The sequence below is a fragment of the Oncorhynchus gorbuscha genome, linkage group LG11, assembly GCF_021184085.1.
Source record: "Oncorhynchus gorbuscha isolate QuinsamMale2020 ecotype Even-year linkage group LG11, OgorEven_v1.0, whole genome shotgun sequence".
Lineage (NCBI taxonomy): Eukaryota > Metazoa > Chordata > Actinopteri > Salmoniformes > Salmonidae > Oncorhynchus > Oncorhynchus gorbuscha.
The window spans coordinates 70,557,349-70,569,960 of NC_060183.1; the positions used below are offsets into that span (position 1 = coordinate 70,557,349).

At 39.4% G+C, this 12,612-nt stretch overlaps 1 protein-coding gene across 1 annotated transcript in view; it reads left to right on the forward strand.

The window, feature by feature from the left end:
* The window catches only part of LOC124047717 (capon-like protein), a 186,704-nt gene that overhangs the window by 999 nt on the left and 173,093 nt on the right, over positions 1-12,612 (forward strand). The window lies entirely within an intron of this gene.

Below are 12,612 nucleotides of genomic sequence, written 5' to 3' on the forward strand. Positions count from 1 at the left end.
GCCCACATCCATATTGACAGGGCTGCAGTGGAGCAGGTCGAGAGCTTCAAGTTCCTCGGTGTCCAAATCACTAAAGACTTAAAATGGTCCAAACACACGCACAGAGTCGCGATGAAGTGACAACAGCTCCTCTTCTCCCTCTGGAGGTTGAAAAAGTTTTGGACGGCCCCTCAAATCTTCAAAAAGTTCTACAGCTGTACCATTGAGAGCATTTTGACTGACTGCATCACTACCTGGTATGGCAATAGCACCACCCTTAATCGCATGGCGCTACAGAGGGTGGTGCGGACAGCCCAGAACATCACTGGGACCGAGCTCCCTGCCATAAAGGATATCTATATAAGGCGGGGTGGTAGGAAGACCCAGAAAATTGTTAAAGACAATTTATGCTTCCGCACGGCATGTGGTACTGGTGCATCAAGTCTGGCACCAACAAACTCTTGAACAGTTTCTCTCCCTAAGCAACAAGACTGATTAATAGTTTAAAAAAATAACTACATAGACTATCTGAGTTAACCTTGTATCATTATTGACCTTTTTGTTTTGCACTCACAAGGTTCTACACACTCACTCTCACTCCATCATCTGCACTCACAAGGTTCTACACCCTCACTCTCACTCCATCATCTGCACTCACAAGGTTCTACACACTCACTCTCACTCCATCATCTGCACTCACAAGGTTCTACACACTCACTCTCACTCCATCATCTGCACTCACAAGGTTCTACACACTCACTCTCACTCCATCATCTGCACTCACAAGGTTCTACACACTCACTCTCACTCCATCATCTGCACTCACAAGGTTCTACACACTCACTCTCACTCCATCATCTGCACTCACAAGGTTCTACACACTCACTCTCACTCCATCATCTGCACTCACAAGGTTCTACACACTCACTCTCACTCCATCATCTGCACTCACACATAATATGCACATACATTTATACTGACTCTACACACTCGCACACCCACTCACCTGCAAGATGCTCCTACTCTGTTTATCTTAGATCCTGTTGCCTAGTCACCTTAACCCTGTACATACAGTGTACCTACCTCCATCACTCCAGTATCCCTGCACATTGTAAATATGGTATTGGAACTTACCGTATATATAGTATACTTACTTACGTACTTATTGTGTTTTTCATATTTCTTCTTATTTCTCTTGTGTTTTTTTCTAGTATTACACTGTTATTGATTATTTAATTTTGGGGTTTTGAGTTTGCAAGAAAGGCATTTCACTGTACTTGTGCATGTGACATTGAACATTGAAAACACGTAGCTCTACAATTAGTAGAAAATGACTGGGCCCCTTTCCTCTCAACTGAGAGCGCCTTTGTCATTGAGAAAACAGGCAGTTAACATCTACCCCAAAACCAGTCTCAATCCAGCTTTGTTGCCTTACTGTATGGTGCTTAAATGAATCCTATTTTTTAGTAGAGCCATTTCTGGGAACATGTGGAAAGACAGACTTCTCCACAGACTTAGGCTCTGCCTTGTCCTGAGGCCTACACTGTAGTCAAATGGAATGTATCTGAAACATACAGTACATGAGAAGAGAGGTTTTCTCTCTCTCTCTGAGGATGTTGGTGGGCTAGTGACTTTGATGGGAGAATTGGGGGCTCAGGAAGAGGGTTCATTCATACGGGGAGGTAGTGGGACAAAAGGCCTTTGAAAGGAGAAGGTTGAAACATACCGTTACCTCCAGGGTCACATAATGTCTGTGATTACCTCTCACTAGTTTGTTCCTCAATTGAATTGATGCACCTTGGTTGGATTGCGAGGTAACGAGAGTATACTCTTTCCTTAGACTCATCTCCTCTGTAGTCATTGGCATCTCTTTATTTTGATGAAAGAAAAAGCAAATCCACTTCCCTCTTCTTTTTAACAACACTGTGGAATGTTATGGATGACGGTACCATTGGTTTATGCCGCATAGACCTTTTATGCCAGAGAGGCTTGTTTCAAAATGATACACCCGGCCCTCTTTCCAATTTCCTATCGAATTTTGTAATGTATGTGTGTCTCCTTCGTTTAAAGGTCTTAACTGAAAGCACTTCCACTGCTGAACTGGCAAATACGCCGGAGCGTCACTTAGTAAGACCTGGCAATGCTCTGTAGTATTCTATAAGAGAACTTAGTAAGACCTGGCAAAGCTCTGTAGTATTCTATAAGAGAACTTAGTAAGACCTGGCAAAGCTCTGTAGTATTCTATAAGAGAACTTAGTAAGACCTGGCAACGCTCTGTAGTATTCTATAAGATAACTTAGTAAGACCTGGCAAAGCTCTGTAGTATTCTATAAGAGAACTTAGTAAGACCTGGCAACGCTCTGTAGTATTCTATAAGAGAACTTAGTAAGACCTGGCAAAGCTCTGTAGTATTCTATAAGAGAACTTAGTAAGACCTGGCAACGCTCTGTAGTATTCTATAAGAGAACTTAGTAAGACCTGGCAAAGCTCTGTAGTATTCTATAAGAGAACTTAGTAAGACCTGGCAAAGCTCTGTAGTATTCTATAAGAGAACTTAGTAAGACCTGGCAACGCTCTGTAGTATTCTATAAGATAACTTAGTAAGACCTGGCAAAGCTCTGTAGTATTCTATAAGAGAACTTAGTAAGACCTGGCAACGCTCTGTAGTATTCTATAAGAGAACTTAGTAAGACCTGGCAAAGCTCTGTAGTATTCTATAAGAGAACTTAGTAAGACCTGGCAACGCTCTGTAGTATTCTATAAGAGAACTTAGTAAGACCTGGCAAAGCTCTGTAGTATTCTATAAGAGAACTTAGTAAGACCTGGCAAAGCTCTGTAGTATTCTATAAGAGAACTTAGTAAGACCTGGCAACGCTCTGTAGTATTCTATAAGAGAACTTAGTAAGACCTGGCAAAGCTCTGTAGTATTCTATAAGAGAACTTAGTAAGACCTGGCAACGCTCTGTAGTATTCTATAAGAGAACTTAGTAAGACCTGGCAAAGCTCTGTAGTATTCTATAAGAGAACTTAGTAAGACCTGGTTAAAGCTCTGTAGTATTCTATAAGAGAACTTAGTAAGACCTGGTTAAAGCTCTGTAGTATTATATAAGAGAACTTAGTAAGACCTGGCAAAGCTCTGTAGTATTCTATAAGAGAACTTAGTAAGACCTGGTTAAAGCTCTGTAGTATTCTATAAGAGAACTTAGTAAGACCTGGTTAAAGCTCTGTAGTATTCTATAAGAGAAAAATGTAGACCAATTATAGCGTCTGAGTGTTTTTAAAGGGTGAACCTGATTGTACTGAGATCAGATATTATATCTGGAGCTTTTCCATCATTTTGTGACTTTGCGCAAAGTCATCACTATTCAAGCTGTCTTCTTATAATAAATGACTAACGGAAACGCTGAAGGAATGTTTTTTTGCGTACCTCCTTATGAGTGATGATTCAGTCTATTTAGTCATCCATCTAGTGTTTTAAGACTTTGAAGTGCATTATTTTTAAGGGTATAGTGATTTTAATAGTGATTTGGGCTCCCGAGTGGTGAAGCGGTCTAAGGCACTGCATCTCAGAGCAAGAGGCAACACTACAGTCCCTGGTTCAAATCCAGGCTGAATCACATCCGGCTGTGATTGGGATAGGGCGGTGCACAATTGACCTAGCGTTGTTTCCTAAATTAACACATTTATAGCTGAATTCATGTGATTTTAAAGTCTGTTTGCCGACCCCTGCTTTAAAGTCTTCCAATTGTTTCAATTTTTGTTCGCTGTTTGTACGGCAAATGCGTGGTGTACATTTTCCAACTAAATGCTTACTCGCAGGTTCCTTCTCAAGCTCAGTTGGTAGAGCATGGCGCTTGTAACGCCAGGGTAGTGGGTTCGATCCCCGGGACCACCCATACGTAGAATGTATGCACACATGACTGTAAGTCGCTTTGGATAAAAGCATCTGCTAAATGCCATATATTATAATGTAACAACAATAAGACATAATAAAATATTAGAATATGAACATAAAGTAAATGGCTCAGTAGAATAGAATAAACATTTGACCATAAGTATAATACAGGAAGGTACAATCTATAGTCCAACATTTACAGGTGTTTTGGGGAAGGGGGGGATGGAGGGCAGTGTGTGTAGCAGAAAGTATTCACACCCCTGGACAAATTTGATTTTGTTATACCCTGAATCTAAAATGGATTCAATTGAGATTTTGTGTCACTGGCCTACAAACAACACCCCATAATGTCAAAATGGAATTTTTACAAATGAATGAAAAGCTGAAATGTCTTGAGTCAATAAGTATTCAACCCCTTTGTAATGACAAGCCTAAATAATTTCAGGAGTAAAAAATGTCTTAACAAGCTTCATAAGATGCATGGAATCACTCATGTTTAACATGATTTTTGAATGCCTCCCTCATCTCTGTACCCCACACATACAATTATCTGTAAGCTCCCTCAGTAGAACAGTGCATTTCAAACACAGATTCAACCACAAATACCAGGGAGGTTTTCCAATGCCTCGCAAAGAAGAGCAGCTATTGGTAGATGAGTAAAGATAAAAAAGCAGATATTGAATATCTCTTTGAATATGGTGAAGTTATTCATTCAATACACCCAGTCACTACAAAGATACAGGCATCCTTCCTAACTCAGTTGCCAAAGAGGAAGAAAAACACTCAGGGTTGTAACCATGAGGCCAATGGTGACTTGAAAACAGTTAGAGTGTAATGGCTGTGATAGGAGAAAACTGAGGATGGATCAACAACATTGCATTTACTTCTCAATGACATTGTGAAAATAAGGAAGCCTGTACAGAATACAAATATTCCAAAACATGCATCCTGTTTGCAATAAGGCAGTAAAGTAAAACTGCAAAAAAATGTGGCTAAGAAATGAACTTTATGTCCTGGATACATAGAGTTACAGATTGTTAGGGGCAAATCCATAACAACACATCACTAAGTACCACTATTTCCAAGCTTGGTAGTGGCTGCATCATGTTATGGGTATGGTTGTCGTCTGCAAGTTTTTTTAGAATAAAAATGAATGGAATAGAGCTAAGCACAGGCAAAATCCTAGAGAGAAACCAGGTTCAGTCTGCTTTCCACCAGACACTGGGAGACATTCACCTTTCAGGAGGACTATAACCAAAAACACACAACAGAATATACACTGGAGTTGCTTACCATGACGACATTGAATGTTCCTGAGTGGCCTAGATACCGTTTTGACTTAAATCGGCTTAAAAATCTATGGCAAAACTTGAAAATGGCTTAGCAATGGTCAACAACCAACTTGATAGAGGTTGAAGAATTTAAAAAATAGTAATGTGCTAATATTGTACAATCCAGGTGTGCAAATCTCTTCGAGACTTACCTAGAAAGACAGCTGTATTCACTGCCAAAGGTGATTCTAAAAAGTATTGACTCAGGGGGTTGAATACTTATCTCATCAAGATATATATTTATTTACAAATATTATCATTTTTCTTCCACTTTGACATTACATAGTATTTTGTGTAGATTGTTGACAAATTAAATCCATTATAATCCCACTTTGTAACACAACAAAATGTGGAACAAGTGTGTTAATACTTTCTGAAGGGACTGTATATGTGTGTGTGTAATTCTGTGTGGGTGTGTGCATAAGTGACTGCATGTGTGCTACGGTGTGGAGAATCAGAGCAGGTGGTCAGTCCAGTTCAAGTGTTCTGGACCATATTCAGTAGTGTTTTTCATCATGAATCGTGTTTTGGGGGCCGGTCTGCAGAGTGGTCACTAGCTGGCACAGCCACAAAGTAATTCAATCTAACCTTAACCCTAACCTTAACCACACTGCTAGCCCTAATGCCTAACCTTAACCACACTGCTAACCCTAATGCCTAACCCTAACTCTAAATTAAGACCAAAAAGAACTTTTTTTTTTACAATATAGCCAATTTGGACTTTGGAGCTAGCCTATCTAAGGGAAAATTGCTCAGTTCTGCCTCCAGAATTAAACTCATGACAATAAATGTCAACCGGCTATTCAGTATATGACCTCAGTATCAATGTTGTTACTGATTCCATTGTGACAGAGTGATACTGTGCAACAGCATGACGGCACAAACAGGCATTTCTGTTACCAAACTTTGCATCTGCACTGTTCTTCAAGTAAATGTGTTTTTGTCAAATGGAGAGTGGAAATTGTTAAAAGTAGTTATTGTGCCTAGAGTTTGTTTAACTTGCAATCATTGGTTTTTGTTTGACACACATTATAAAGTGAAGGAACTGAGTCAGTGTCACACTGTTACAGTGGAATTTCCTCGGTATGTGTAAAGATTAGAACTGTGTACGCCTATAGTGCTTCTTACATGATCATTCATTATTCTCGTTATCCAGTCTCTCTAGCCTACATGTTACTCTCCCAGGGTTCAGAAGTATCTCAAAAAGCCCAACATAATGGACAAAAATGTTCACTTGTGCTCTGAAAACACTTCCTCGTCAGTTGTTATTTTAACATGTCGAGCCCGAGGGAGCTACGTGTCGTGATAACTTTTAATTGTTTGCTCTGCTGTTTATGACGGAAACAGGGAGAACAATGCAAGTGCATTAAATCTTGAATATTTCACAACACTTTTGCACTTAAGCAAAGAAAAATATAAAATTTTCATACTTCGATGAAGTTACAAAAACGTTTTTCCTCCAGCAGGATGCTGACACAAAATGTGAATTATAAAAGACCTCCGTTTGCCATTTTGGAGTTTTTACACAAATAGAGATGGAGTGAAAAGTGTGTGTCCAGGACTCTGGGGGGTGGCATGTTGATGTGTGTGTGTGTGCGTGCGTGCGTGCGTGCGTGCGTGCGTGCGTGTGTGTGTGTGTGTGTCCAGGACTCTGGGGGGTGGCATGTTGATGTGTGTGTGTGTGTGTGTGTGTGTGTGTGTGTGTGTGTGTGTGTGTGTGTGTGTGTGTGTGTGTGTGTGTGTGTGTGTGTGTGTGTGTGTGTGTGTGTGTGTGTGTGTGTGTGTGTGTGTTTCTGTGTCTGTGTGTGTCTGTGTGTGTGTGTGTGTGTGTGTGTGTGTGTGTGTGTGTGTGTGTGTGTGTGTGTGTGTGTGTGTGTGTGTGTGTGTGTGTGTGTGTGTGTGTGTGTGTGTGTGTGTGTGTGTGTGTGTGTGTGTGTGTGTGTGTGTGTGTGTGTGTCTGTTGCTGTGTGTGTGTGTTCATGTGTGTGAAAGTGTGTGTGTAAATGTGTTTGTATGACTGCTTTGTTAACGTGCATAAGGGTGTGTGTGTATAAAGTACAATGAGTGTTTCTTTAAGGGCAGATTGAGACCCAGCAGCACTTAGGGCCAGTGATGACCCTGTTTCACTGTCTTTGTGTCTAGCCAGAGTATATGCTGTAATATCAACATCCAGTTTCTCTTTAAACAAAATGTTCCATTGAAACCAATGTTCTTTGGAACAGATCTGTGTGGGGGACGTCCCACCTATATAATGTTAAGGTAAGGAAACACTGCACAGATGTCCTGCCTGAAAGAGCTGTCCTACTGTTCTCTTACTCATTTTTTATTTATTTAAAAAAATGTAACTAGGCAAGTCCAATTCTTATTTATAATGACAGCCCAGGAACAGTGGGTTAACTGCCTTATTCAGGGGCAGAACGACAGATTTTTACCGTGTCAGCTCGGGGGTTGGATTTAGCAACCTTTTGGTTACTGGCCCAGTGCTCTAACCACAAGGCTACCTGCTACCTCCTTATCTTTAAAGGCATCTGTTTAGTAGGGTTTGCACTCAGCAAATGTTTTGTTGTGTGAACATGGTCATGTGAGATATAAATTCCAATCAACATGCCACAGTGGAACTGTCTGTCTGAGCTAGGGGCTTGTGTAGAATCAAAACTTTTGCTTTGTGACTGATTGTGTCAATCTCTCTCTCTTTTTCCATCTCATCTCTTTCTTCATCCCTGTCTGTCACTCAGTCTCCTCTCTTCTTCCTCGTCCCTCTTTCATTTCTCTCTTCCTATCTTTCTCTTTCATCCCCATCTTTCTCTCTTCCTCCCTGTCTGTCTCGCTCCCTCTCTCCTTCTCATTGCTCATCTTCTATTTAATCAGCTCTCCCAGGACCCCGCTCTCAGTAATTAGCTTTGAAACTTTAATCACCGTAGACCTAAAGCAGAGGAGAGTAGCGAGATGGTGGCATTATACATACACAGGCACACACACACACTCTTACTCACATACACACGCTGGTACGCGTACTTGCCCACATATGTAGGCCTATACTAATGTACGCACGTGCACACATACTTTTTACCCAACCTCACACACACCGGCACATCTCAGTGCATTCATATTAAGTGTGGTAGCAGGCCATGGCATGCTCAGACATGTCAGCCAATTAGCCTATGGCACCGTGGATAGGGAAGGTCACGCCTTGCGGGAGGCCAGTGCAATACGTTAGCTCTTCTCTCTTTTTCTGTCCCCCCCAACATACAGGGCCTTCCACCATTATGATAGACTTTTACCATACTGTTATAATATACTGTTACTTTACTGTTATGATAGACTGTTACCATACTGTTATGATAGACTGTTACCATACTGTTATGATAGACTGTTACCATACTGTTATGATACACTGTTACCATACTGTTATGATAGACTGTTACCATACTGTTATAATATACTGTTACCATACTGTTATGATAGACTGTTACCATACTGTTATGATAGACTGTTACCATACTGTTATGATAGACTGTTACCATACTGTTATGATAGACTGTTACCATACTGTTATGATAGACTGTTACCATACTGTTATAATATACTGTTACCATACTGTTATGATAGACTGTTACCATACTGTTATGATAGACTGTTACCATACTGTTATGATAGACTGTTACCATACTGTTATGATAGACTGTTACCATACTGTTATGATAGACTGTTACCATACTGTTATGATAGACTGTTACCATACTGTTATGATAGACTGTTACCATACTGTTATGATAGACTGTTACCATACTGTTATGATAGACTGTTACCATACTGTTATAATATACTGTTACCATACTGTTATGATAGACTGTTACCATACTGTTATGATAGACTGTTACCATACTGTTATAATATACTGTTACCATACTGTTATAATAGACTGTTACCATACTGTTATGATAGACTGTTACCATACTGTTATGATAGACTGTTACCATACTGTTATGATAGACTGTTACCATACTGTTATAATATACTGTTACCATACTGTTATGATAGACTGTTACCATACTGTTATGATAGACTGTTACCATACTGTTATAATATACTGTTACCATACTGTTATAATATACTGTTACCATACTGTTATGATAGACTGTTACCATACTGTTTTAATATACTGTTACCATACTGTTATGATAGACTGTTACCATACTGTTATAATATACTGTTACCATACTGTTATAATATACTGTTACCATACTGTTATAATATACTGTTACCATACTGTTATGATAGACTGTTACCATACTGTTATGATAGACTGTTACCATACTGTTATGATAGACTGTTACCATACTGTTATGATAGACTGTTACCATACTGTTATAATATACTGTTACCATACTGTTATGATAGACTGTTACCATACTGTTACCATACTGTTATGATAGACTGTTACCATACTGTTATGATAGACTGTTACCATACTGTCATGATAGACTGTTACCATACTGTTATAATATACTGTTACCATACTGTTATGATAGACTGTTACCATACTGTTATGATAGACTGTTACCATACTGTTATGATAGACTGTTACCATACTGTTATGATAGACTGTTACCATACTGTTATGATAGACTGTTACCATACTGTTATGATAGACTGTTACCATACTGTTATAATATACTGTTACCATACTGTTATAATATACTGTTACCATACTGTTATGATAGACTGTTACCATACTGTTATAATATACTGTTACCATACTGTTATGATAGACTGTTACCATACTGTTATAATATACTGTTACCATACTGTTATGATAGACTGTTACCATACTGTTATGATAGACTGTTACCATACTGTTATGATAGACTGTTACCATACTGTTATGATAGACTGTTACCATACTGTTATGATAGACTGTTACCATACTGTTATGATAGACTGTTACCATACTGTTATGATAGACTGTTACCATACTGTTATGATAGACTGTTACCATACTGTTATGATAGACTGTTACCATACTGTTATGATAGACTGTTACCATACTGTTATGATAGACTGTTACCATACTGTTATGATAGACTGTTACCATACTGTTATGATAGACCGTTACCATACTGTTATGATAGACTGTTACCATACTGTTATGATAGACTGTTACCATACTGTTATGATAGACTGTTACCATACTGTTATGATAGACTGTTACCATACTGTTATAATATACTGTTACCATACTGTTATGATAGACTGTTACCATACTGTTACCATACTGTTATGATAGACTGTTACCATACTGTTATGATAGACTGTTACCATACTGTCATGATAGACTGTTACCATACTGTTATGATAGACTGTTACCATACTGTTATGATAGACTGTTACCATACTGTTATGATAGACTGTTACCATACTGTTATGATAGACTGTTACCATACTGTTATAATATACTGTTACCATACTGTTATGATAGACTGTTACCATACTGTTATGATAGACTGTTACCATACTGTTATGATAGACTGTTACCATACTGTTATGATAGACTGTTACCATACTGTTATGATAGACTGTTACCATACTGTTATGATAGACCGTTACCATACTGTTATGATAGACTGTTACCATACTGTTATGATAGACTGTTACCATACTGTTATGATAGACTGTTACCATACTGTTATGATAGACTGTTACCATACTGTTATGATAGACTGTTACCATACTGTTATGATAGACTCTGTAGTCTTTGGTCATGTTTATTAGGCACCAAACAAAACAGACTGAAAAATGGTAAAGGACTACCTCTCCTCGTCCAGTAATGAACGCTCAATTCCATTTCCAATTGCAATTTAAGCAATTTATGTTGTGTTCCCCTAATGAACACAACCCTGGTCTCAGGCCTTGAACCTGGTTTTCTGTTGCAAAATGTTTTAAAATGATTTCCATCACATGACATAATGAACACAATCCTGGCCTTATAGTTGTCGGAGTTGATGCTAACTGGGTTCATGTTTAAGTGAGGAACCGTGAGGCTGAGTGGAGGCGACGTGGCGGACATGCTAACTTCGCTAGCTAGACTTCCTCTGAGCCGACACAATGGCCAGACACGCAGGAAGTGTGTTAGCCACTCTGAGCAGACACAGAGCTGCCATGTCTCATCCTGCCAACAAGCAGAAGACGAGAAGAGCAGGACACCTATTCTGGGAACCGGGAAATTTGGGAACTGAACAACCTGGGCTGTTTTATTGTTATATGTTGAAATACAGTATATAGTAGGATGGATTGTTTGGGGGGGGGGTATATGGATGGGGGTGTTTGAGTGTTTGTGTACAGTGTGTGTGCGAATGTGTGCGTCTACATGCGTTTATTCGTGTGTCTATGTTCGTCTTTCATCAACGTGTGTGTGGATTCCTTTGTGTGTGTGTCGAGTTGATGTGGCTCAGTCAAGGACTGACTTCGTTTAATAATGGACCTCCTGCTCTCAGCCATCCATACAGACAGATGAGTCATCAACACTGACTGGGAAACTATCCTATCAGATGTTTCTCAAGGTCCAATGGCTTAACATCACCCACAGGGGAGGGCAGCAGCTGCTAGAAGTCAACTGTCCAGAAATAAACATTAATATGGCCATTAGCATGAGCTAATCAGCTAATCAGCCTGGGATTGGATTGCGTGTGAATGTGGAGTGCCATGACATTAGAATGGATGAGAGGAAGAACAGATGTAACAATCCCAAATGAAAGAGGGCAATCGAGTAACCGGTTTATCACTAAATGTTTTGCATATCAGCAATCAAGTTTTCAAGATATATAACTTTCAAACTACAGAAAATCATATGATGCATAACGCAGCATCGTATGATGTAAAATGCAGCATACAGGGATGATTTATGTATTTTGAAGTTATATATCTTGAAAACTTGATTGCTGACAAGCAAAACATTTTGGGACGATGTCAACAATGGACTAATGAAACAAATACCAAGAGATTGTTTTTGGATGGAGTTTTCCTTTAAATAATGATAACATTTTGGGAATGTATAGGAGTGATCATTGTCCCCTGATCAACCTCAGTGTAGTGTTTAGTGTTAAGCCAACTGAACATGAATGTCACTATTTGTTCCTAGGGAACTCACATCATCAGTACCTCAGTCAGACAGTGTTCTCATCACTCACCCAACCATTATTTGGAGAAGAACAAGGAACAAAACATGTACTGTTGTTTAATGTCTTCAACTCTAACTTCAGCACTGGTCTAGGTAGCCTCATGGTTCAGCAAGGCCACTAGTCACCGTGTTTCAACTGGTCACTGTGTGGTAGGTAGCCTCATGGTTCAGCTAGGCCACTAGTCACCGTGTTTCAACTGGTCACAGTGTGGTAGGTAGCCTCATGGTCC